The following is a 26168-nucleotide window of genomic DNA, read 5'->3' as shown; positions in this document are numbered from 1 at the left end:
GGCCCCTGTGTAGAACCGCCACTGCATTTAATCCACCTATAATTGCCGGTCGGCCGATGAGCTGCTCCTTAGGGAACCGAGGTCCAGGCGTAAGATCAGAGGGGACCGGGCTTTCTCTGTCGCTGCTCCCAACCTTTGGAACATTTTACCTTTGCACATCAGGCAGGCCTCCTCACTGTCCGCTTTTAAAAGAAATCTTAAAACCCATTTTATTCACTGGCTTTTTAACTCAACATGAGCCTTTGTTCTGTTTTATTTGTTTTTATTTGTTCTTTGTGGTTCTTTAAAATTAAGATTAATTTTAAAATTAAGACTAATTTTTAAAATTGAGATTCATTTTAAAACCCACTTTTATTTATTGTTTTTTACCCATCATGAGACTCGTTGTTTTAGTTGTTTTTGCTTGTTTTGTTTTTATTGTTGGTCTGTCCTGCCATGTACAGCACTTTGTATCAGCTAACGCTGTCTTAAAGGGCTCTATAAATAAAGTCGATTTGATTTGATATAACACAACTGAGTTGGGAAGCACAGGAGCCCTATAGGGGTCCACTGCTTACTTTTAGCTCCAGGGCAAGATGGCCTGCTAATCCAGCCCTGTCTCAGACTGCTGAGCTCCTCAATCCCCCGGTCATATGGTCTCCCACTGACTCCAGTCCGCTGTGATCCACTCCTTTTTATCCTCCGTCCCCTCTCTGAATGCAGCGCTGTGATTGGACGCTGGGTGCTTGTCAGGAAGAAAGAGCTGCTGTGTTAAGGCCGAAAACTCAGACACAAGCAGGATCTGGACGACACTGGACTACCACAGTGGAAAGGCTATACGCTCTACTGGACACTATGAAGACATTTTAACTTGCTGAGCTTCAGCGGAGCCCCGAGCCAGACTGCGTGCCCCTGCTGCCGAGGCCGCCGCGGGTCTGTTTCTCCTCTCTGGCTGTGTATGGCTGCCTGCTGGTCACAGTAATCCAGACCCGCTGCTATAAATGAGATTGAGAGGGGACTGAAGCTGCAGACACAACAAACCAATCTGAGATTGAAGTCTTCAGAAAAAAATAGCTGCTCAGCTGTTGCTGCTGGATAAACACCCGATAAGAAACTACATGGAACAAGTCAGCGGCGGACCACTGTCTCATTTTGTGCTAGAAGATCCGTTATGACTGGCCTATAGACGCCAGTGTTTTACACCGCGGGCTTTATTATTGTGGATATATTTGATTCAGGCATCGTAAAAGCAGCAGTTTGAAGCCTCTGCATCAGGTGAGTGGAAGCCGCAATTATTCACGTCTTACTAGCACGGCGACCTTACCTCACCCGCCTCATTGTAGCTGCTTTAAACCGCGTGTCACCGCGATATTTTTCGCACAACTTCTTTGATTTGCACTTGTTATGTGATAACCTTAAAAGTCATTGTGGTTAAATTTCCATTTGGGTCTCTAAACGTATGTTTTATCGAGGATACGGGCAGCAACGCAGCAGGTTTAGGTTGTCTATCTATCGCCCAAACCTGCAGAAAGCAGAGCATGGACAGAGAGGAGGACCAGCACCTGGTCGGTCAATCCTCCTTTTGAGTTCGCCAGCTGTCACTCTGTCTCGTCATCTTTGAGAAATCAGAGAAAGACAGTGCGAAAAATCTTTCTCTTTTGTCTTTTATAAGTATGCTAATTCTGGTCCCCGTTCAGTTCTTGGGTTCATATTCAGCTAACTAGAGCGAGGTGAGTGGCAACAGTTGTACACATAAGCACTCATGTAGCGTCACATAGGAATGATGCTATGTAGTAATGATAGACCCAGTCTAGCATTGTTAGGCCAACACATTTTAATGTAATAAATGGTAATGGTAAATGGACCTGCACTTATATGTCGCTTTTCTAGTCGCTTTGCGACCACTCAAAGCGCTTTACACTACAGACTGCGCTCATTCACCCTTTCACACACATTCATACTGGTGGCACAGGAGACCCTAAACGGTGCCACCTGCCACCATTTGGAATTCATTCACACACCTATGAACGCAGCATCGGGAGCAATTTGGGGTTCAGTATCTTGCTCAAGGATACTTCGACATGTCGGCTGCGACGGTCAGGGATCGAACCGCCAACCCTTCCGTTGGGGGGCAACCCACAGCCGCCCCGATAATACTTTTTTTTTAGCAAGTAATTGTAATATTATGCATTAGTAACATTGCAATAGTGTACAATATCGAATTTAATTCAGTGAAAACTATAGATAATGTTACCATATGGGTCAATGACGTGATCTAACCCAGTGTCAGTTGGTGTAACCAGTAATTTTTTCCCCATAAAAATCTGATTTTATACAGGAAGATAAATGTGAACTAAAATGAGAAAAAAAATACAATCCACGTTTACATTGCAACACTGTGGTATATAACAAATTTAACATAATTTGTCAAAACTTTAGAAAAAATGGTTGTATTTAGAATATTTTCTGCTCAATATTGACGAAATGTGTAAATGTAGAAATACAAAAAAAAAAACTTTATTTTGATGTTTTTTAAAATTAAGTAATTATATGTATACGTCCACTTAAATACAATGAAGGTGGATGAAGTATTTAATATTTTTCATTTTTTTGTGGTTACACCATTTGACATCCTGCCAACCCTTATATGTCACTGACCCATATGCAGTTGTTATTATGGGTTATGTTTTTAGTACATTTTTCCTTTTATCCACAAATTACCGTTTTTCCTAGACCAAACTATCTTCAGTTGTACAATAATTACCTTATTTCAGCTAAATATAGCCTATTTATTTCTTGAAAGTCACTGTTTTTCTTATTGCATTTCTATGCTGTCCAATGAAAATCCTGCAAGACATACACTTCTTATGACCTAAGGACATCCTTGTTTTCAGCTTTGTGAGGTTATAGTCCTATGCTTTCAAAATACCTAATGTAACAAATTGAAAAGAAACTTTTATTTTATTATAAAGTAGGGCTGGGCGATGTATATCGATATAAAGAATATATTTTAAAATGTGATATGAATTAGACCATTTCACATATATAGATATAGTTCATTTTATATATATATATATATATATATATATATATATATATATATATATATATATATATATAAGCGCACACTCCTCCAGATACACATGCTTCACACACACACACACACACACACACACACACACACACACACACACACACACACACACATTTTTAGGTTAAAGGGCATAGGTTGCTGTATAAATAAATACTTGAAAAGGAATGCTTGTTGTAGGTGTGCTCCTTGTATATAATATAGTATTATAACATTACTAGTATTAATTGTTATAAATCTCTGGAGAATCTCATCATAGTGTACACACACCGGCAGTAGCCCCTGTGGTCCTTTCAGAATTTCCGAGGAAATTTTGTAGTGTTCATTATTCTTTTCTCATATAAATATATTTATTTCATAAAAAGATTGGCCTATTTTATTTCATAGGCTCTTTTTATTTAAGATATTTTTTTATTTAAATGTGCCCTTTATGGAGCTTTGACTTTAAAAAAGGTACTCCTGTTATGCAGTTTTTATGTTCACTTAAATAAACAGTTTCAGTAAAACAACTTGTGACATGTCATATTTGGCTTTGACTGAACATTTGCTCTCACTTTGCGATAAAAATATCGGGATATATATCTTACATCGATATTCAGCCTAAACATATGGGAATATGACTTTAGGTCCATATCGCCCAAACCTACTATAAAGGAACATTTGAAATATTTATTCATTTGAATCACTAAATTTCAAGATATGTGGTTTTCACGGGGCATAGGGCATTTGTTTCTCAAGATTGGGTTTGACTAAGTTACACTGCCTGCTTCCACCTGATGAAACAAATGGATTACCTGGACATACAGTTGAGTCAGGAAGACCTACTCTGTGTTGCAAAGTTCATCTTAGGGCAGCATCTAAAAATATGTCTTGTTAGTTACATTTGTCTAATAATTGCATCCCACCCACTCTGTGACAGCAGGCTTTTTTACTCTGCCTTCAAATGTGGCTGTTCAGAGCTGGCACAATAAGGGAATGTCCCACTTACTCTTCTTTTAAAGGAAATCTGAAACAATGGCTCAAATCACATCAAAAATGTGACCACTAACTGGATTTGAGACGACTTGAACATTACTTTTTATTGCATAGTTACATCCTGTCTGGGTCTGTATGTGTTGTGTTGTGTGTGTGTTGTACTTGCTGTCTTTTATATTTGTATTTAAAAAAAAATTTTTTTAGGGACTACGGATGCAAACTAGCAGCCTTGCTATAATAATAATTATAGTCTCATAAAATCCTGTGAGAAGCACTGGTTGCTGGTTGATATTTACACGCACACCATCCAGGGAACAAATAACCCTTTACCCCCACTGCTGAAAAAAATCCTGCAGGAATCATTACACATTTTATACATTTTGAATATTGCACTGGAGCTGGACTTGAAGAAAATAGTGAAAAGAAAAAACGCAATTAGATCTTTTCCTAAAATCATTCAGCCCAATCTAAGAATCCCAATTACTAAGGACACAACAACTATTTGACTGCAGGGGGCGTCACAATACACATATGCAAACAAAGATTATCTAATCAGCCAGATACAGGCCCCATTTACACGAGGACGCTTGCGGGTAAAAACGACAAAATATTTTATGGGAAGTGCCTTTCGTTTAGACGGTGACGGCGTTTTTGGGGCTTAAAAACGCAAAAATCTGAAACCACCCTCCAGAGTGGAAAAGTTTTATCCGCTCTGCCGTAGCATGTCCGTCTACACTGCCAAGACGCAAAACTGCTCAGATCTGCTCACGTCACGTATGTGTTTACGTCACATACATGCTCCAGTACAGGAAAATAAACAAACGTGGGATTATTTCCATGCGTCGGACCTTCAAGCTGCTCTGGCAGCTCTAATAAACTTACAGGAGTCTTTCCACCAAATGTACAGGATCTGTACAGATAGTATTAGTGAACAGAGAAGGGTCTGTAATTACCTCCATCACATTTTGGATGCACCAATTGGTGGGAGGCGAGCCAGACGGCTTTGGACGAGACCTGGGAGATCTAGTGGATGGTGGAGAACTTTGTGGAAGGAGTAGCTGATGAAAATGCGTGGTGTGAAAACTTCCACATGCCCAAAGATGCTCTTATCGCTTTAAGTGATGCCGCCTGGCATGCATACAATCCAATTCCACACACTTTTGCGTCACCGTATGCAGCAGATTTCCTCCCGAAAACGCTCGTCTAAACGAGGAATAAAAAGTGAAGACGTGACACCACTTTTGCGTCTTCTGTTCAGACCGTCATCATGTAAACGTAGACACAGAGTTTTTTCACAGCCCAGAATTTTTGCAGTGTTGGGCAGTCCCCAAAAATGTGTTTGTTGCCACCACTCAACCCACAATCCCTCCAACACAAATGTGAGGAGCCTCCAGCAAACCTGGACACAACTTGATGAGTTCTGAAATACTGAACCTTAACCTTCCCATCAAACTCATTCTACATGGGACTATTTGTGGTTGCTTAAGTAACTTTCTTCCCACTCATTATCTGAATCATATAATTGTAAAACTTTGTTTTTACCACCATCAGGTTAAATAAGCATTGTTCCAAGTTTGTCAGAGCCTTCCTCAACACTTCCCACTCTTTGAGTCATTACATAATGTTTTATTTGGAGATATCTAAATAGATCTGAAGGCAACCCATATACTTGCTGTAACTGTGCTAAGGATTTCAAACAATCTCCTTCCATCAACTGGTTAAAACCCTTATTATATAGGGACAGATGAAAGTCTGGATTACCTGCTATTGGCATAGCTCTTGTGATTGATTTGGTCCTTCCCTTTTTTTTTGTCTTGCATTATTCCACTCAGTGTAGTTTATCCAACTGTTTTCATTTTCATTTTCTTTTCTTGCATATTACCCAGAAATATTCTTAATCGGAGGGAAATTTTATGTACTGATATTTACTTGATCTGTATAATGGGGCAAACGATATTTCTGAGTTCTTTTAAATACACTGTAAAAAAAAGATAAACAATAGCTACTCAATAAAATTGAGGCAACATATTGCACGCAATATTATTAATTAAATCTAACTAAGTTACAAGTTCAGTTAATAACAACTTAACAGGAAGTGCCTGTCAATTAAAAACGGACTAATTCTATTTTGTTGGGTTCATTCAAAATTCTCTTGATTTAGAATTTCATACACATAAAGATTATATTTAATGTGGTCAAAATGAGTAGATTCTATCTCAAACATTTTTATATTAAAGTTCCTTAAACAACTGCCTCAAAATCAAGGACGCATTTATATTTAATACATTTTATCAAATATATTAAGTAAAATGAAATGACTACAGAATAATTTATTACAGTATATGGAAGTCAGGATTTTTATCCTGACACAGCAGCCTTATAGATCTGTAGGCACATATCGTATGGGATCTTTTCCTCCTTATGGATAATTGAAGCGATAGTAGAATTCAACTATTAATCCATGTGTATCTTTTTGTATATATTTGTTATTATTGAGCAGCCAAATAGTTTTCTTCATCTCGAATTCTATGATTGGGGATGTTATTTCCTCTGCCTCAGAAACGACAGCAGCCTGGCAACAAAGTAGCTAATAGCTTCTTATTAGCTCTATTCACCTTTAAACAATAAAAACAACTCTATAGACTGAGAAATGGCAACAAATACCTGACAGCAATTAAAGCAACAACAAGTAACAAAACAGAGAAGCTGAATTAAAGAATGTACTCAACCAGAATTCAAGCAGTAAAAGCTTCCTCTAGGGTTAAATGCACCCCAGAGAAACCTACTCACACGTGAATTTTGTGCAAGAAGTGCAAGCAAAAAGTCTGGCAGCGCAAACGCAAAGCCAGAAGCGCAACTGCAAAGCTAGCAGCAAACAAACAAAAAGTTATTCAAAGAGATAAAGACAGAATTCTTTTGCAATTACACAGATATATATATATTTTTTAGTTTTTAATTTTCTCTTTGACTTTATTTTTTTCTTTCAATTTTGTATTTGACATTTTGATTCATCGTTTATTGTTTGAATTTGCAAAAAAAAAAGTATTGTTTGATTGATCATTTTGGCACAAATTAATCTCCATAAAATTCTTGAGGGCCTGAATAATAGCCTAATAAATCCAGAAAATGTGAGGAGGAGAAAATGTGTTCTGGTATTTATTACTTTGATTTATATTAAACAGTTTTTAAACATCACTCATCATTGAACTGCCTTCTTGGCGGAAGTCTGAGAACATTTTCTCGTTGAGTATCTAGTTATCATTCTGGATCTATTGACACTGATTTACGTAAATAAAAATAGCACGAATTTAGTAAGAAAGGGAAAACGTCAAACAATGATGGGCTAAGTAGGCATAAGTACATTATATTTTCTCTATTTATAAGTTCAGCCCTTGAACGAATGTACAGGTGCATCTCAATACATTAGAATATGATGGAAAAGTCCATTTCCAGTAGTTCAAGTCAAAAAGCCCATTTCCATATTAAACATACTTTTTAAAAATGGTCTTTTGTAATATTCAAATTTCAACAGACACTGAATTTTAGGTATTCAATAAATGTAAGCCATAATTATTATAATTATAAGAAATTAAATAAATTAAGACATGAAATGTTTCATTCTGTCTGTAATGGACCTATTTAATGTGTTATTTCCACTTTTTGAATTTAATTATGACATAAATAAACTTTTCTTTGATATTCTAATTTATTGAGATGCACCTGTAGTTGATGATCCCTGCTGTATATTATGAATCCTTGCTCCTGTCAATTATTATTATTATTATTTTCTGCTATATCTATATCTTTCATATATATATATATATATACACACACACACACACACACATATATATGTATATATATACATATACATAGTCTATATGTGTATATATATATATATATGTATATATATATATATATATATATATGTATGTATGGTGTGAAACGTGAATGATTTTAAGCTAATTTAGCTTGATTTTGGTTGAAAGTGTTTATTAAGACAACACCATCTCACCAGCATCTGCTGATCACATTTAGTCTGTGGCTGTGTGATGTAAGAAGTGGATGTTGGTCAGGAAAAGGGCAGTAAAATGTAACCGCATGATTGTTCTGTGGTTCCCAGATGTAGAGAGGCAGTGGGGGGGTGTTCACTGCCCTGAAGATATGCTGCTGAAATAACCTCTGACATTCAGACAGACTGGACTGGCCCTTCCCTTTCCATCCTCAGTGGGCAGCCATGTGGCAGTAATTCAGAGGCTGGTTACATGGCTTGCTTACCACCGGCATTTGTCAGTTTCATGCAACAGCAAGTGGGCTGTAGAGTGGCTAAGCTGAGATCTGTCTATGATAATGAGCACTCACAGAAATAAAGGTGAAATATAGAGGTAGGTGAAGGTGAATGTTTACATATTTTAACATGTCTTTTTAAATAATTTTTTTCTGTCTGTCCTTTTACTGTAGGTACCTTTTTTGATCCTAATGTAGTTTTAATGTTTCCCCAGAGGTTCTATAGCTTCTGGTTTATCATTTCTGTCATTTAATGTGTAGTTTACTGTTTCAGGCCAGCTGTCGATATTGGTGTTTAATAGGACTTCTGTCCTTGTCCCAGTTTACATGCAACTGAGAAAATCGAACTGACGGGAACGTGTCCTCCTCCTCAACACTGGGTGGTGATATGCGTCGGTTCAGCTGGTTATTATGGCCCCCTTTCTGTTGACCTCAGTTCGACACTTTGTGCCGACGCCACTGACCGGCTACCGGCTAATGTGCGACCAGCTAATGCGACTGGCTAATGTGACCGGCTAATGTGCGACCAGCTAATGCGACTGGCTAATGTGACCGGCTAATGTGCGACTGGCTAATGTGACCGGCTAATGTGCGACCAGCTAATGCGACTGGCTAATGTGCGACCAGCTTATGCGACTGGCTAATGTGACCGGCTAATGTGCGACCAGCTAATGCGACTGGCTAATGTGACCGGCTAATGTGCGACCAGCTAATGTGACTGGCTAATGTGCGACCCGCTAATGTGTGACCAGCTAAAGCGACTGGCTAATGTGACCGGCTAATGCGACCGGCTTTCTTTGATGCTTTTATTCCGGGGTCATACGCCATCGCAGGGGTGGAGCACGTCCACATGCGTTTTATCTTCTCATACATGCCGGCGAAAATCCTATTCCAATCGTATTATCTGGGTGTCCTAATAGGAGTTGGAGAACTCAGACATCAGTCGGACTAACACGTTTACATGCACTTCATTTGTCTAGTTATAGTCAGATTAAGGCAATAATTCATTTTTTTTCAAATGTCATGTAAACGTACTGACTGTTGCTGCTAAATTGCAAGATCTGCTTTAAATGTGACACACCCATAAATTATATGTACTGAGAAGTAACAAACCTCAACATCAGCGCAAATGAGTACCAAGTCTTTCACTGTATGACATGATTGTATAAACTGTAGGTCAGTGCAGGTGGTAACAATAGTTGACTATACTGTCCCAGCTCTTTGCAGTATATTTCCACTAATAATAGACTTACATATCCAGATCTATCTCCACAGTGCTGTATCAGCGCTGAAGAACCGTCTGGTGCGACAACTTATTATTCTGGGATAAGGTGTTTTGTATTTATTTAAACCAATCCCAAATGTCTTGTCTAGTATGCAGCCAAGGCGCCCCTGCAAAGTAGATAGTGGATTTAGCAGAAATTGAGGAAAATGCTACATTAAATAGTGGGCCAATGGCAGGCTTTTACCCACAGTCTACATCTACTGAGTCAGCCTGCTGTATGACAAAACCTGCTCTGCTCAGAAAAAAAAAGCAATTTTCACCTCAAACATAATAATCTGAATATAAATATGCAGCAAAACAATGCAGTTCCTTGTTTGATAATCACAATTTAACAATCTTGACAGCAAAATACATTTAAATATCCATCACAGATGCAGCCTGCGAGAGAGTTGAGAACACCATTTTCCCTAAACTCGGATATTAATTACTACGGCCGCTCCACACTGCAGTCCTAGAACGGCTTACATGTTTCAGGTTTTATCTGTTATAATTAAATTTAAGTGGATCCTGGTCAAAGTTTAGTTATAAAATCCTGAAGCAGTGATGAACAACTCTCCTGGTTGCTTAGAGCATCCATAGAGTTAATCACACTGGACAGTTGTCGAGGAAGTTGACTTCACTAGCATTCAGCACAGAGCAGCAAGCAGAAATTAGAGTAATTAAATGGGCACATGTCGTGCTGCAATGCTCTCTATAATGTTCTGACTCACGCTGCCCTCCTTTCCCATCAGCATATTCTGTTTCTATTACAAATTTGGTAAGGTGATCATCAGCCAAGGGTAGGGTTGTAAAACTTTGTAGCCTGCCATAGAGTTTTCCTGTGTTTCTCACAGCTTAAAAAAAGGCTGATGTTTCAGCTGACAACATGCAACAGGCTCCTCTTCTAATAATTTGAACCCTTGACAGCCCAACTTGATGTCATTCGGTGTGCTGATATGCACCAAAGGACATTGAAATTAATGGGAGATCGACGTGGAAAGAGCTCAGAAATGCCTCTCTTTGGGGCTGTGCCGATATGCTATACCTTAAATTAGAAAAATGAATGAAAGTTTAAATTGGTCACAAGACTCTGGAATATATTGGGACAAATGGGCATTTTGATCACTCGCATGGTTTTCACAAAATTACACTATACATTTTTGGATTTATAATGCGGGACATCGCTACTTAATGAATATAGCGGGAACCCTAATGTGTACAGTAAGCGACATCCAGTTGTTTACAATATAAGCTACCAACACTTTGTGCACAGTGAATTCAATACTATAATGGCTGTTGAACTGCCTGCCGTGCTGTTTCTCGCTGTGGAGATTCTACAAACTCAAGCTGTCTTGTTCTGCAATTTGCTAATGAAAATGCAAATGAAACAGAGGAGCTGGAAGACCAGCTTTCTTTTTTCTTTTTTTTTTTGATGAATAAATAAATAAATAATGATTATATATATCAGTTCAACAGTGTAAGTCCTCTCTGTGAGCTCCCCCACAGCCGATGGAGTAGTTCGCACACTGAGTGGAGTCAATGTCGATTCACCCTGGAGAATGACAATTGGATGAAAACGGAGTAAAAAATCAGGGCGTTGGGTCAGGCAAAAAAAGAGGATTAGAATCCTCAAGCCTCAAGTTTTGTGTCTGATTTAAGTCCAAGTATTAAGGCTTCAGGTTCAACTAATGTCCTACTCTCTGTTATTTAAGATTTTTTTTCTTTTTTTTCACCCTGGCCTTTGTATAAGTTAAATAATTAACTAATAAAAAAAGTCCTGTCATGCTGTTAGCACCACAAGTAAAATCCCATTCAACCTCTATTGTATAAGAGTGATGTCAGAAGTCTGAAAGGCAGAGATCTTAACTACCTGCTTATCATGAACAGCAGCACTTCTATGAATCTTGCAAAGCTCGTGATATTGTTTTTAGTCTCTGAGATGTTCATTCAGCTTTGGTAATTCGAGCCTGTGGTACATTGTGTTTTTGCACAGTGATTGGATTACATTATATTATACTGTTATTTTGTCCATCCGCGCTTGCCGAATGTGAAGAGAGTAATTATAATGATTGTTTGAATTGAACAAAGGCTGTTTGGACTTGTCTTTGTATTTTTTTTAAATATTTCTACTTAACCACAAAGCTCCAGTATATCTCCAGGGAACAGAGAAACCATGATGTATTTGTCTTGATAAAATAGTTTGTCTTTAGCGGAGGAGGCAGGGGAGAGGCTTGACAAATAGACAGTAATGATCCATCTGTTTGCTTATGTTGCTTTGTAACGCATAGCCTGATATTATCTGATAAAGGAGATAAGGAAAATAAGCAGTTCTTGTTTTTTCCAATCCCCCCTTGCCACCAAAAACATTTTTAGTTGAAACGACTATTTGTTATGCTTTCACTGTAAAATGCAGTAACATGCAGCTTATCTTGTTTGATATGATGATGATGTACATGATATAACAGCAGATGATGTGCAGGGTATACATGCACAGTGCAGCTTACTCTGAAACACCTTGTTTTTCATGAGCGAATTGATTCTAATAACTTTCATGCACTTTTTTTCCACAACAGCCTGCTAGATTCACAAAGTGAAGAAAAGTACAGTAAATATGGATGTGTTTGAGTATTAGCTTTTACCAAACCAAACCTTCAAAATATCCCTGGAAAAGCCCTGACACCAATGATTAGGATCAGATTAGAGCTGGGAAGGTATTCCTGTTAAAGAGTTTGTTCTTAAATACATCTTCTGGTGCAAATCCATGGACATATCATCAGTGTTGTATCCAGTGCTGTGTTCCAATACCCATACTTCCCGTACTTACTATACTTAGTTTGAGTACGCAGGGTGTTCCGATTCCAATATCGGCAAAAAGAAGTGTACCTAAAGGACCCGGGTGTTGCCCTCATAATGGTCAAAACGCTGAGTGTCGAACGATGTACACTATACGCACTCAACGGCCGCCATCTTGTCTACGTAGCGGAAGAGGCGGAGCCAGGCAGAGCCGCTCAGCTCGAAAAAAATGTTTGTAATGGCGGCCGAAACAACAGCGGAGCATTGTCTGTCAACATCAGGAGGAGTAGGTAACGTTGCTGACGCCGCCGGCGCATTCTCCTCATTTGCTGCTTAAATGGAGCCATGTTGCCGGATTGTAGAAGTAAAGATTAAACAACACAAATGGTAATTTTTTCGCAGTTCAAAGCGGGAAGTTTTTCGCGGGTGACGAGCCGCGGCGGCTGTCACGAGCGTAATTTCCGGTAAGTGCACCATGGAGTATTAGATTTGGAACAACACCCACCTGCTGAAATCTGCGTACTTAGTAAGTGCGGATAGTGTACTGCATTTAAGTGTACTCATGGAAGTATGGGTATTGGAACACAGCACAGCAGTCTTTGGGTTTTTTGGATCTTGCAACAGACACCCTGGTCCAGACAGTGTCACTCTACTGGCCCCACTGGACACTTCTGTCCAGTCAGAGCCATTGAGATGCTTTCTCCGCTGCCTCCTTGTTGTTGTGGATCGCTCTTTTCCTGCTTGATCCGGTGACCCGGGGTTCTAAAGGCCTCACTGAGGCACTGCCCACCTCCACCGGCATACACCTGGACCTCCACGAGTTCCTGGTGTATTGCCTTCCTCCTTCCTAACACAGTTAGGTGCAGTAGGGCTTGGCGATATGGATCAAAAGTCGCATCCCGATATATTTAGGCTGAATATCGATATACGATATATATCCCAACATTTTTATCGCAAAGTGAGAGCAAATGTTCAGTCAAAGTCAGTAAACATAACAGTAAATGTATAACAGAATTTCCTTTAAAAAAAATCAAAGCTCCATAAAGTGCACATTTAAATAAAAAAAATATCTTCAATAAAAATAGCCTATGAAATTAAGAAGGCCAATCTTTTTCTGAAATAAATATATTGGTAACGCTTTATAATAAGGTCCTTAATAACCATTAATTAACAAGTAATAAGGCATTGTTCTCGCTTTAGATCCGGTAGTTGCAAAAAGCATAGTTAACTTATAATAGATGAGCAATAAAGTATATTTTAATATCAATAAGCAAACAAAATAAGATTAATAAAGCCATGGCAAAGACATAATGGGTGGGTCATGGGTGTTTGTAATGCCATTATTAACACTTATATAAGCTTATAAACACACAATAATGTTAATAAGCATCTTGTAAGGACTTACAAGGGCCTTATTACTTGTTAATTAATGGTTATTACAAGGACCCTAATATAAAGTGTTACCAATATATTTATATGAGAAAAGAATAACTAATTCCAAAATAACTAAATAAGACATACTCTAGTAAGGGCAGTATTTATATATAGAAATATGTTTTAGAACTATATAGATATGTGATATGGTCTAACTCCATATCACATTTAAAAAATATATCGATATATTTTTTATATCGATGTATGTTTGAAACAATATGTTTGGTCTCAACATAGACTGGGTGATATACGGATGTCAAGGGGCTACAAAGTGCTTAATGTGCTTTGTTAACATGTGTTTCAGAATAAATTTCAGGCAGGATTGATTATCAGTAGACTTTTATGCTTAGACGCAGGATCCTGTGTTTATGTTTCACCCTCCACTATGACTTTGTCCTCAGTTTCCATGGGGAAAGACACAGATGACACCATTTCTGTTTTTAGTCCTACAACCTACTTTCCTCCCATTGGTATATGTTTCGATGTAGATTGGTGGGTTCCGGGGTGAGTACAAGAGCGCTACCACATTCAGGACATGCCTCAGAGATTTTGACCAAAGTCTTTTTCACTAATTATCAGTCAAAGAAACAAGACTGATGCGATGAAAGCTTTTTGTTTTTGTTTTTATTGATAATTTTTTAATGCAAAGAAGGACGATTCATGTGTCCAGAGTTAAAATTCATGCTTACCAAAGTATAATTGTCATTATGTGTGGAACAATGGAGTGACTTTGAAAAATGTTGGCATTCAAAAAACCAAGCTACAAAATAAAACTTTTGGAGTGGTAACTTGCCGTGCAGAACAAAGCCTCTCAGTAGGCCTACTCTGAGACAAAGGGAGATAGCCTGCAGTTGTGCATAGTCTAATGCTTTGACTAAAGTGGACCTTCTCACAGCTTCTAATAAAGGCTTTTATCAGGGTGGGAACGTTGATGAAATCCAAAATGTCATGATGAACACCCATTATTGCCAAGTCATGGACAGAGATTGGGAGCGTCAGGGAGGGCTTTATGAGCCTCTGCACCTCCGACAGCATGCTTTGGGTTTGTGGCTTCAGGTTCTAGAGGATGGACACCACATTCTTTTTTTTTTTTTTAAGATTATTTTTTTGGGCATTTTTGCTTTTTTTTATTGAAAGTGATAGATAGAAAGGGGGAGACAGAGGGGAGGACATGCGGCAAAGGGATCTCAGGCCGGATTCGAACCCGGGTCCGCCGCAGGAAGGACTCAGCCTTAATGGTACACGCTCTACCAGTGTGAGCCACCAAGACGCGGACATCACATTCTTGATGGTGGTGACTTCTCTCCCTCTCCAGCTTGTTCTTGATAGCTGACCTGCACACAGGGCTGTGACAGTCTGAGCTTTATTAAAGCCACTGCCATCAGAATCATAATTATCTGTCAGTCTGAAGGACACTGTAACTGCCTTTTGATTTGCCTCAGGAAGGAAGGAGAGAACGTTGTAGGCCTACTACAGAATGGGTCTATCTGCTGCAACCCCTTATCTATCTATCTATCTATCTATCTATCTATCTGTCTATCTGTCTGTCTATATCTATATCTCTCTCTATCTATATCTCTCTCTCTATATCTCTCTCTCTATATATATATATCTCTCTTATATCTCTATCTCTTATTCTCTCTGTCCCTAACTGGCTCAAAGGGGAGTTTAGAAAAGAAATGGCAAATCCACTTTGTAGCCTTATTATGTCAACTTCCCAATATGGTATCCTGGCATGCTTTTAACCAATGGATTCCTTAGATATTTTACTTTCATAAGATAGATATGATATATGATATATGAAAATTCAGCCTGATACAGCCCTGTGAGCCCGCCTGCTGGCCGATGAGCCCAATGTACTGCGGGCGGAACCTCAAAATGCCAAGGGGTTCCATTTATTACTGTAACATACAAAGGCAATCTAACCATTTTGTTGCATTTTCTTTAAATTTTTTTATTGTTTGACATTGCTGTAAAATATATTTTCACTTGAACTTTTATGTAATTAATATTTGTGATGTTGAAAACATGTAAACAGCAGCTTGGAGGCAGCCCAGGTTCTATCTACTTGTAACAACTGGCCGCCATGTTTTCAAATGGTCATCAGAATGGGAATATGCGATGGCCCAATATCCAGTCTTTTTCTAAATATATTAAGCTGTAAATGTACCAAATTTGGGGCTTTTATCACAAAATGAACAATAGGTTAACTATGCCGCCCCACTAATGTACTTATGGTGCTACTTGTCTTTTGACAACAACAAAGAACCGGCAGCTAGAGATGGATGAGGAAGTTAAAACAAAAATAACCATGAAAATGAGTGTTTCAGTAGGATGTGCTTTGTTTCCCCACTGTGTAGCCTCATGCTCAGAGTTGGCCATGATTAATTGCTTTCATACGGGCCATTAAAGGCCTGTGTTCCTTTCAGCTATACATTGGTTTATCTAAGGTTTTGTGTAAAAGCTGCTTAATTTAGAACAGAGCTAAAATGCCAGATGCAGCTGGAGGATCTGAGTGATAAGCAACCACTCGACTCAGAGAATTGCCTGTTACAGCTATGAGTGAGGCATACCAATGCAGAGACTAAAGAGAAACATTTTCTGAAGTTTAAGTCAGAGTTATTTAACCCTTATTAGGGCTCTCATTGAAATACTTGCAAATTCCAAATTTCAACCCTCGAGGGAGGATATTACATAGAGGACATTACATGCCAGATTGTATAAAAAAAAAAAAAAAACATATGAAAATAATATTTTGAGAAAAAGGTTTACGAGATTAAAGTGGCAAATATACGAGAAAAAAATGCGTAGATTTATGAGAAAAAAGCTGGGGGGTTTTCGGTAAATCTGCGACTTTTTTCACGCAGATTTGCCACTTTAAATCTCTTAAATCTGCTACTTTTTTTCTTGTAGATTTGCCACTTTAATCTAGTAAATTTGCAACTTTTTTCTCAAAATATTACCTGAAGTTACCAAATATAGTTATTTGCCTGATAAAGGGTTAAAGAGTCATTCTAATTAATCAAAAGTAAAGAGTCTTGTTTCTTTTTTCGTTACTTTTTTTCTCCCTTGAAATTTATATTCACACCTATTGCTTCTGTTTTTGCTGCTGTGACAAGTGAATTTCCCTGTTGTGGGACCAATAAAGTATAATCTAATCTAATCTTCTTTGTAGTTGTTCTCCATTATTAAAATATATGATAAAGATGAGGGGATTTTCCAAAATATTCAATTATTCCTTTTAAGTTTTAATATACACAGACTTTTATTTTTGAGGTTTGTTTTTCAAACGACCAGATATTTTCTCATACTGCTGTTCATCTTGTTTATTGATTGGGACTGGAGCTGTTATGTATTATCAACCAAACGAATTAATTACTTTAGTGATAAACAGATTTTTAAAAAAAATTCCATTCCAGTAAAATGGTACAATATATATATAATAGTAATAATAATATATGATAATAGCAAAAATAGCTCATAAGGGTTTAATTTAAGAGCTGATATCTAGACATTTTCCGTGGTGTTCTCCCACTTCTAGGCCACGATTGTGCTGATTCCATTGAGCTGTAGTACTTGTATTGCAGCGAAATACAAGGTTACACTAAGTAACGTGTAAAAAGAGCTGACAACGCCCTGAAACTGCTTGAAGTTCACAGGGTTTCCGATTCAGAATTGATTAATCACACGAGCAATTAGTTTCACAGTCTACATTTATTCAGAGAAACAAAAACGCATCCAGGCATCACATGAACATGTCAGTGAGCACAGATCAGTGAACGGGCACCGAAGCAAACGCAGCACAAGACACAAGTCACCAAGAAGCCTGGTCAAAAGACCAATGCTCCAGTAAACAATAAGTAATAGGAAGCATATAAATAATAATAACTTAATACTACCTTTTGATTAAATTATGGTTTACAAGACCTGGTCAATTTACTGGTCAGTTACGGCAATTACTGCTTTTAAAAGCCTAATGGCAGTAGGAAAAAACAAGAAAGCACCATCCGAGGCCATTAAAGGGAATTCCCCAGAAAGAGTGTGATCAGGTTGACCGATTAATTCCTTTAGATTTCTGGACCACCTGTTTTTTCCAGAGGGAGCTCAAGTCTGTCAGCATGACTCCAATGATCTCGGAGCAGATTCTTACAATGTTGTTCAGGCTGTTCTTGTCCCTCACAGACAGCCCATGGAATCAGCAGATTAGACAAAATGTTGGAAGACTTTCAGTAAAAATGACATAATTTAATCTGAGACATTAAAAGAACTAGTTTTACGCATCAAGTGGATTTTTTGTTTTCCCTGCTTAACAATCAACTCTGTGTTTATATCAAATTTAAGATAAGAGTAAAACCTGGTTCCCAGATGTTTGTATTTTTCCACAAATTCAACCTTTTGAAAAATAAAAATGAAAATAAAAATACGGACCGGGGAGGGGGGCAATATTTAGAGAAAAAAGTCACAAATTTACAAGATTAAAGTGGCAAATCTACAAGAAAATGAATTCCAGATTTATGAGAAAAAAAAGTCGGAGAAATAGTGTTTTGTATTTGTCAAGGAACCTTAATGAGCCACGGACGCCGCCCGGAAAGCAGGGGATGCCACACAGACATGTTCGTAAAGACGTGCAACAGTATGGAACATACGCGTATGAATTTCGGTGAGTCCAGACAATCAGCTCCACAAATAGCTTTTTCTTCAGCCTTTATTGAGCCAGTGAGGCCCAGATCTTAGAGGGCTAAGGGCTAATTCGTGTTAGCATTAACTGGAACATTAACTGGGATGTTAGTTTTGTCTAGCAAAAAACAAAAAGAAAATGTAAGTTACTTACCTCAGAAAAATGAACAACAACTCCTTGGAGTGTCTGTTGTTTTAAAGGGATAGTTAGTTTTTTTAAATGAAGTTGTATGAGTTGCTTACGCACAGTCAATGTATTATAGTCTGCGCGTTTAGAGTTTAGAGAACCAGACGCATACTCCAGGCATATTTTAACCAGCTGCTGATGATATCTGTGAATTCTCATCACTAAATGCCTTTATGTGCTTTTAAAGGCTCAGTGACATACATACAGTAGAACTTCCTTTGCATGGCAATGCAAACTTCCCTCCCTACTATATCAGAATACTAATGATTGTGTACAGCTAAGGTAACATTGATTGTGCAGGGGGAGTTGCCTTCCATTTCATTATATTTTTCTCTCAGTGGGTAAGCAAGGAGCCATTTAGTCCACAGTACACTCTGTTCTCCTGTCAGGGTAATGTGAATTGTTTTGACCTGTGGCCACTCCTGATAATCATGTCAAGAGAGAGTCTCTCCTCTCTGCTGGCCTCCACAGAACAGAGACTGCTGTAATACGAACACTTGGTCAGGCTCAATGTGTTTTTATCACTTTAGGCTTTATTCAGCTCTGAACACAAAGGGAAACATGGCTCCTTTCTTCCTTCTCAACTACTTCACATGAGGGGTGTTTCCATTACAGTCCAATACACGGAATGAGGCGGGTCTCACTTGCCGAAATGCCTCTAATTTGAATGAGTCATGAGAAACAGTGTCGCTTCTTTGTTGCTATATTTAGCGACTTTTCAGACCCCCTAGTGATAATTTTTCCAAAAACCGGCCAGCAACAAATCCAGCGACTTTTTCTGGTGTTATTGGAGACTTTTGGAGATTGGTTACTCTTCTTAACGAAGAAGAGTAAGAACCAGTTGAAGCAGCACAGTCCTCCTGCAGCAGTCTCTCCCAGCTGCAGTCACAGAGCCGGAGGGGATGTTAACCAATTAGTGTCCAGTCTGCAAATTGCTAATAGGCTAACAGTTAGCTCTGTAGCAGTACAGTGTGTATGTGCCGCTGCAGGAGGTGTTCACTTAGCAATCTCTGTTTGTTTACAACAAACACCAGACACTTTGTGCACAGTAAGCGATACCGGTTTATTCACGATCACAATGTTTATGATCAGCGGAGACTCTGTGCATAATTAGCCATGCTGGTTTGTTTATGATCAGCGGCGGAAGTTGTGCACAGTTAGCAACGGCGGCCACAGTTGCATATCCCGTGTTTAATCCGTTGCGTATGTGATCACGGATCACGGTCAAAGCTGTTGCTAAGCGATTGTGCGACGATTGAAAACTATACATTTCCTCCGAAGTCTTGTAAATCCCTCTGGGGCCTTTCTTTGTAATGGAGACACGCTAAGTGAGCGGACATTTGAGAAGATATGGCCTGAGACTTTCCCAGCGGCCACTCTTCCCCCTAACCGAAACATGGCCATGGTCTTCTTCAGTTAATGGCACTGACCTTGGGTCTTATCATGTGACCTTAAATCATGATGGTGGTGAAAATTGATAATAGATTGATAGGGCGGCTGTGGCTCAGTTGGTAGAGTTAGTTGGCCCCCAACCGAAGGGTCGGTGGTTCGATCCCTGACCCTCGCAGCCTACATGTTGAAGTGTCCTTGAGCAAGATACTGAACCCCAAATTGCTCCCGATGCTGCGTTCATCGGTGTGTGATCATAGGTGTCATAGGTGGCACTGTTTATAAGTGCAGGTCCATTTACCATTATGTTGATTTTAATTTGATCATTGTGGCTGAAGCTCCCATAAACCTCGTAAGTGAGTGTTAAATTGAGATTATTCTGTCACACTCTCACTCTCACTGACTTGTCTTCTTTTTTCCAAAATGGAATAGCCTAATTAGAAAGTTGCCCAGACACAGTCTTTGTTTTCATAGCTGGACAGTTTGATCTATTGAAGGCTATGATATTGAATAAATATTGAATAGGCTATTTGAGGTTGATTCTTCTTAATGCCCTACACCATAACAGTATTATTATTTTATGACTGGGGCTACATAAATAATACAATAATCACTGATTGTGAAATGTTATTCGCTGTGAATATCTTGTCTAGTAAGCTTGTGGTATAGTATCTTGACACACTGCCAAGTGGTTATTTAAAGGCGTAATCACATATAGGTTGTAGGCCTAAATTTTGGAAAAAGTCTGGGCCTTTTTTTGTTCCAGACAGTCCATTGGCAGATGCCATCAATTTATTTGATTTAAAGTATTTGTAAAAAATATTATGTGTATAAGAAGGCTTTTCAAAAACATTATCAAAATGCATCACACTGATTAAGAATTTGGATAAGTGATTGAGAGAAGTCCTCAAAAAAAAAAAGGAACATATATGTGAAACTTTAAAATAATGAAACAAGTGTTAGTAGAGTTATTGCAGGTCATTTGCAAGTATAATGTATTTCATCCAATGTGTTTTGATGTGGCAGTCGAGACAAACAGGGCCAGTTATGTGAGGCCAATGGTAATTATTGATGGTCTAAAGCTATTTGAAATCACTCCACTTCAGCTTTGTTCACATATTAATGAACCTCATCCTCCTGTTATTTGCTGTTTATATGGCTAGAGGTTAGCACTATTTCCCTAAGTACATCATGCTCAATAATAAGGTGAGCAGATGCTGTCTTTCTCTGGACTGGTTGCATGCACTTTCTGCTGTTAATTTCAATGCTGAAGGAACTTGGTTTGCAGCTCAGCACTTTGTGTAAAGATTTTAGTCATAAATCTATAAGAATTATTGTTTCATTTACACAAAGCTTGAGTGTACAAGGCCTCAGAACATTATAATATATTATTTATTATAAGTCAGTTACCATGCTCAATCATGTCTGAGGAGATGATACCATTTGTAACATGGATTTGGTGCTGAATTTAACCATTTTTGACAACTTAAGAATTGATACATTACAAAAGTCCCTCAAAGATCATACATTAAGACACGAAGACCTTGAATAACACCATAGAAAAATGTATGCTGTGATTTTTTAATCACAACATTTTAGTTTTTTAGTTTTTTAATGGCGGATTAGGAGGGGTGTTGGAAGGGATCAAACAAACAGAGGGCCAACATTCAAACCAAAATTCGACTTTGTTATTTTAAGTTATGTATGTTCTCGTATATTCTTCATGCTCTACATCATCTGCGTAACTACAGTAATTGCTTAATATCTGGAAGTAGTTATTTTTTACCAAACTGTGTGTTCCTAAACCAAAGCATGTAGATTTTTAGCTTCCTAAAACTGTCCAAGTAGTTTTCTTGCCTAAACCCAACCAAACTACGATGTATGACAACCTTAACCATGTGTTTAAAACAACAACCATCAGCTGCTGCGACATGTCTCCCTCAGCTGTTATTCTCCAACTCTCCCATAAAGCACTGACGGAGTCATGCAGATTTTGTATTCAAAATATCAAACCTATCAAAAATGATTAGGTCAACCCTGATGAGTCTGTGAAGAGCTCTGGAGGTTTTTTTTAGGAATGGATTCCTTACCATCTAACATTACTAGATAATGTGATGATGCCAGATTCTTCCAGGATTCGGGGTCAACTCAGTCCAAGAGTGATGTAGTCTGAGCCCAGCATTAGAAATCAAAAGGTGAGATTATGTATCCTTGGAGACCTCTGTGTCTGAGCTGATCATTAATTAATTATTGACTGATTTATTGGTTTTATAAAATTCAAAGAGATTTAAAACACAATAAAGCCTATTGTGGTCCTCAAATTACACTACCTCCAGAGGGTTGGGCTAATCCTTCCTTCTCTACAGCCACATGTATTGCCTGCACAAACTTATCTTAATATACTTCAGAGTGCTCAATAACAGCAGAATCGAACCAAGCGTGGCGTAAAACTTAATCATGCCCATTATGAAATGAAGACGTAAGTGTAACGTGTTCTGTACGGGCCCGGCAGAAAATTTGTGCTGTGACTCATTCCCAAATAGTTTTATGTCATTGTCTTTTCCTACTAGAGAGACAGAAAGAGACTGCATCTGGACTGCTCACATGTGCCATCTGGTGGTTTTTGGTGCATACCACAACTACTGCAGATACACCTGTATGACTCACGCCGCCCATTGCAGAAATCATCTCAAATGCAACAAGTGACATAGAATCCTAAGGCAAGGCAAGGCAAGGCAAGGCAAGGCAAGTTTATTTGTATAGCACAATTCAACACAAGGTAATTCAAAGTGCTTTACATACACATTAAAACAGCAAGACACAATTGAAAACAGTAAAAACAGTCAATTAAAACAGGGAAATAGAAAGAAAAATACAAATAACATAAAATAAGATACAGCAGGATAAGAAAATAGATAAAGTAATAAAAAAGCACAAGTCAAACATTGCGTAGTTAAAAGGGCAGTAGAGTCCAGCAGATAAGTGTTAAAGTTGAGTGTACGCTGCAGTAAACAGTAATGTTTTTAGTCCTGATTTAAAGGAGCTGATCCTTTGGGCAGACCTCAGATCTACAGGTAGTTTGTTCCACAGGTGAAGAGCATAATAACTGAAAGCTGCCTCACCCCACTTAGTTCTTGTTCTTGGGACATGCAACAAGCCAGTTCCAGATGTCTGGATGAATCCTAAGGTTTATATAAGCTTTGGTTTAGACAACTAAAACTATACTTTCTTAGTGTAAGAACAAGTTTGGCTTAAATACTAACTTGGTTAGGGTCAGGAAACAATATTGTGGCCGTGAGTAAAGGACACCAACATTAATTCCAATGCGTTGTTAATCTGTTCACCCCACTCTCTTCCGTGCAAGGTTCTGAGACTTTCGATCCTGTTCTTGAGAGACAAGAGACAATCAAACACACATAGTGTGGCTTTACCTGTCAGAGAGCCATGAACACATCAGCACATCTGGACTGGTGCTCTGTAATAAAAACAGGCTGTAGAGATTTTCTGGCTTCCTCTGCCGTGTTGGTGATAACCAAAATGAATTGAAATGAAAACTTTTGTTTCGGTTGAAGACAGAAACCTCAGAGACTAAATTTCTTCAACCAAAACCAAAACGATCTCCTGGATACAGTGATAAGATAGAATATATGTTTTGTCATGTGTGAACTGATTATTTATTGTGCTTGGGCCTTGTCTTTGCTGGTTGATGTATAAATTAAAGTGGCAGACGTAGGTCTGTGGTTTGCATAGCACACTATGGTTTCAGATTTTAATGGTGTTAATATTTGGTACTGGGCAGTCCGTGGCCAAGAGGTTAGGAATCGGGCTTGTAACTGGAGAGTTGCCGGTTCGAATCCCGGTACTGACAGGTCTAGGACTGAAGTTCCCTTGAGCAAGGCATCTAACCCCCCTCCACAGCTCCCCGGACGCAGTAATGTGCTGCCCAATGCTCCTTGCATGGTGTGTTCACGGTGTGTGAATTTCCCCATTTTGGAATAATAAAGTAATCTTCTTCTACATTTGTCCTTTACAAGTCTCTGTTTGAGGTGTGTTCTGAAAAAGAGTCTGCAGATGCTGTAGGAGCCTGTTCTATTTCTAACCTCTGTAAATCTAGCATCTTTGAGCATTTCCCAGCTCCCTGCAATGGCTTCCTTCACACAGAACAATTCAATCAGACTCTCAGCATGTTTCCCCATGGCCTTTTTCTACCAATAAACCCCTGCTCCCATAATCATCGCTCATCACTTTTAGTGTCAACACACAGCAATTTACTATTGAACTGTGGATATAAAATTCCATTTTCTATTAACTTATTGTTGAGCCATGAGGGAAGGCTTACTATTGACATCTCTAGCAATTACTATAAATATGAAGCCTGCTATGGATATCACATTACTTTTTGGAACTGAGCAAGATTTGAAGACATTGGATGTGATTGGTAGGTCTTCTCCCTCCAAGATTATAGGCAGGATTGGGGCTTTTATTCGAGAAGTAAAATGGATTTGTGGACTGCACTTAAAAAAAAATAAAATACACACCCACAAAATACATACAAACAAGCATATGCTCCCCTCTAATGTCCATCTGTCAGAGCTGGATATAAAAGAGGAGGCTGCCATCAAACACAGAGGCCTTTAGGCTGACCGACAGTGGAGAACACCCTCAGCTGTTCCTGGTAAATGTCTAGAAGAGTTATGTCCAGATGACCAGCTGTACTTAACAGTTTTAAATGCACTTAGTTTACTGTGTAGTTGTCTCATTGTCTCTCTATATTGCTGCCCGACTAGACTTTGACAGAAATGTTGCGTGTTACTGTTAAGTCTTTACAAGTCTGCTGCTGCTCTTTAGTCTCAGCTCCTGCTTCTTCCTTTTTGCTACATAATGCCTTTCTCTCCGCATCCCTGAATGACTCGATCTGCTTACCTCACTTGAATATTACAGTGTAAATCAAATAAATGAATGATACACGTTTTAGCTGGTCTCTCTCAACGGCACCGAGTTGGACTAATCCTTCCTTCTCTACAGCCACATGTATTGCCTGCACAAACGTATCACAATATACTTCAGAGTGCTCAATAACAGCAGAATCTCTTCATGTCTCAAACCAAGCATGGAGTAAAACTTAATCATGTCCATTATGAAATGAAGACGTACAGTTGAAACCAGAAGTTTACATACACTATATAAAAGACACATATGCTTTTTTTCTCACTGTCTGACATGAAATCAGACAGTCACTTTTCCTGTTTTAGGTCCGTTAGGATTACCAAAATTATTTCTATTTGCTAAATGCCAGAATAATGAGAGAAGGATTTTTTGAGACAGATTACAGTTTGCAAATGCACACAGGGACAAAAAAAACTTAATTTTTGGAGACATGTCCTGTGGTCTGACAAAACTGTTATCTGGCTGTTTTATGTTTCTTTTGGAGTAATGGCTTCTTCCTGGCAGAGTGGCCTTTCAGTCCATGTCACTACAGTACTCGTTTCACTGTGGATAATGACACACTTTTACCAGCTTCAGCCAGCATCTTCACAAGGTCTTTTGCTTTTGTTCTTGGGTTGATATGCACATTTTGGACCAGAGCATGTTCATCTCTGGGACACAGAGTCCGTCTCCTTCCTGACCGCTATGATGGCTGGACATTCCCATGGTGTTTATATTTGGATATAATTATTTGAACAGATGAATGTGGCACCTTCAGGCATCTGGAAATTGCACCCAAGGATGAACCAGACTTGTGCAAGTCCACAATTCTCTTCCTGATATCTTGGTTGATTTCTTTTGACTTTCCCATGATGTTACACAAAGAAGCAGTGTGTTTCACGTGTGCCTTAAAATAAATTCACAGGTGTGTCTCGAATTAACTCAAATGTTGTCAATAAACCAGAAATCAGAAGCTTCCAAAGACATGACAGCATCATCTGGGCTTTCCCAAATAGTTTCAAGGCATAATAATGTTAGTGTATGTAAACTTCTGACTTTGAAGAAAGTAATAACAAATTGTCTAAAAAAATCCTTCTGTCATTATTCTGGCATTTAGCAAATAGAAATAATTTTGGTAATCCTAACGGACCTAAAACAGGAAAAGT

The 26168-nt window shown here is 38.6% G+C and overlaps 1 protein-coding gene across 1 annotated transcript in view; it reads left to right on the top strand.

Moving 5' to 3' along the window:
* Positions 1–1068: 1068 nt before the first annotated feature.
* Positions 1069–26168, top strand: part of large1 (LARGE xylosyl- and glucuronyltransferase 1) — a 79920-nt gene continuing 54820 nt past the window's right edge. The window contains exon 1 of the mRNA XM_059325785.1: positions 1069–1254. The gene's annotated coding sequence lies outside the window, so the exon portion shown is untranslated. The remainder of the gene's footprint in view (positions 1255–26168) is intronic.

The sequence above is a fragment of the Centropristis striata genome, chromosome 22 (genome assembly GCF_030273125.1).
Source record: "Centropristis striata isolate RG_2023a ecotype Rhode Island chromosome 22, C.striata_1.0, whole genome shotgun sequence".
In the NCBI taxonomy this organism is placed as follows: domain Eukaryota; kingdom Metazoa; phylum Chordata; class Actinopteri; order Perciformes; family Serranidae; genus Centropristis; species Centropristis striata.
The sequence above is the reverse complement of the archived record's forward strand: the minus strand, read 5'-3'. Positions and strand labels throughout refer to the sequence as shown.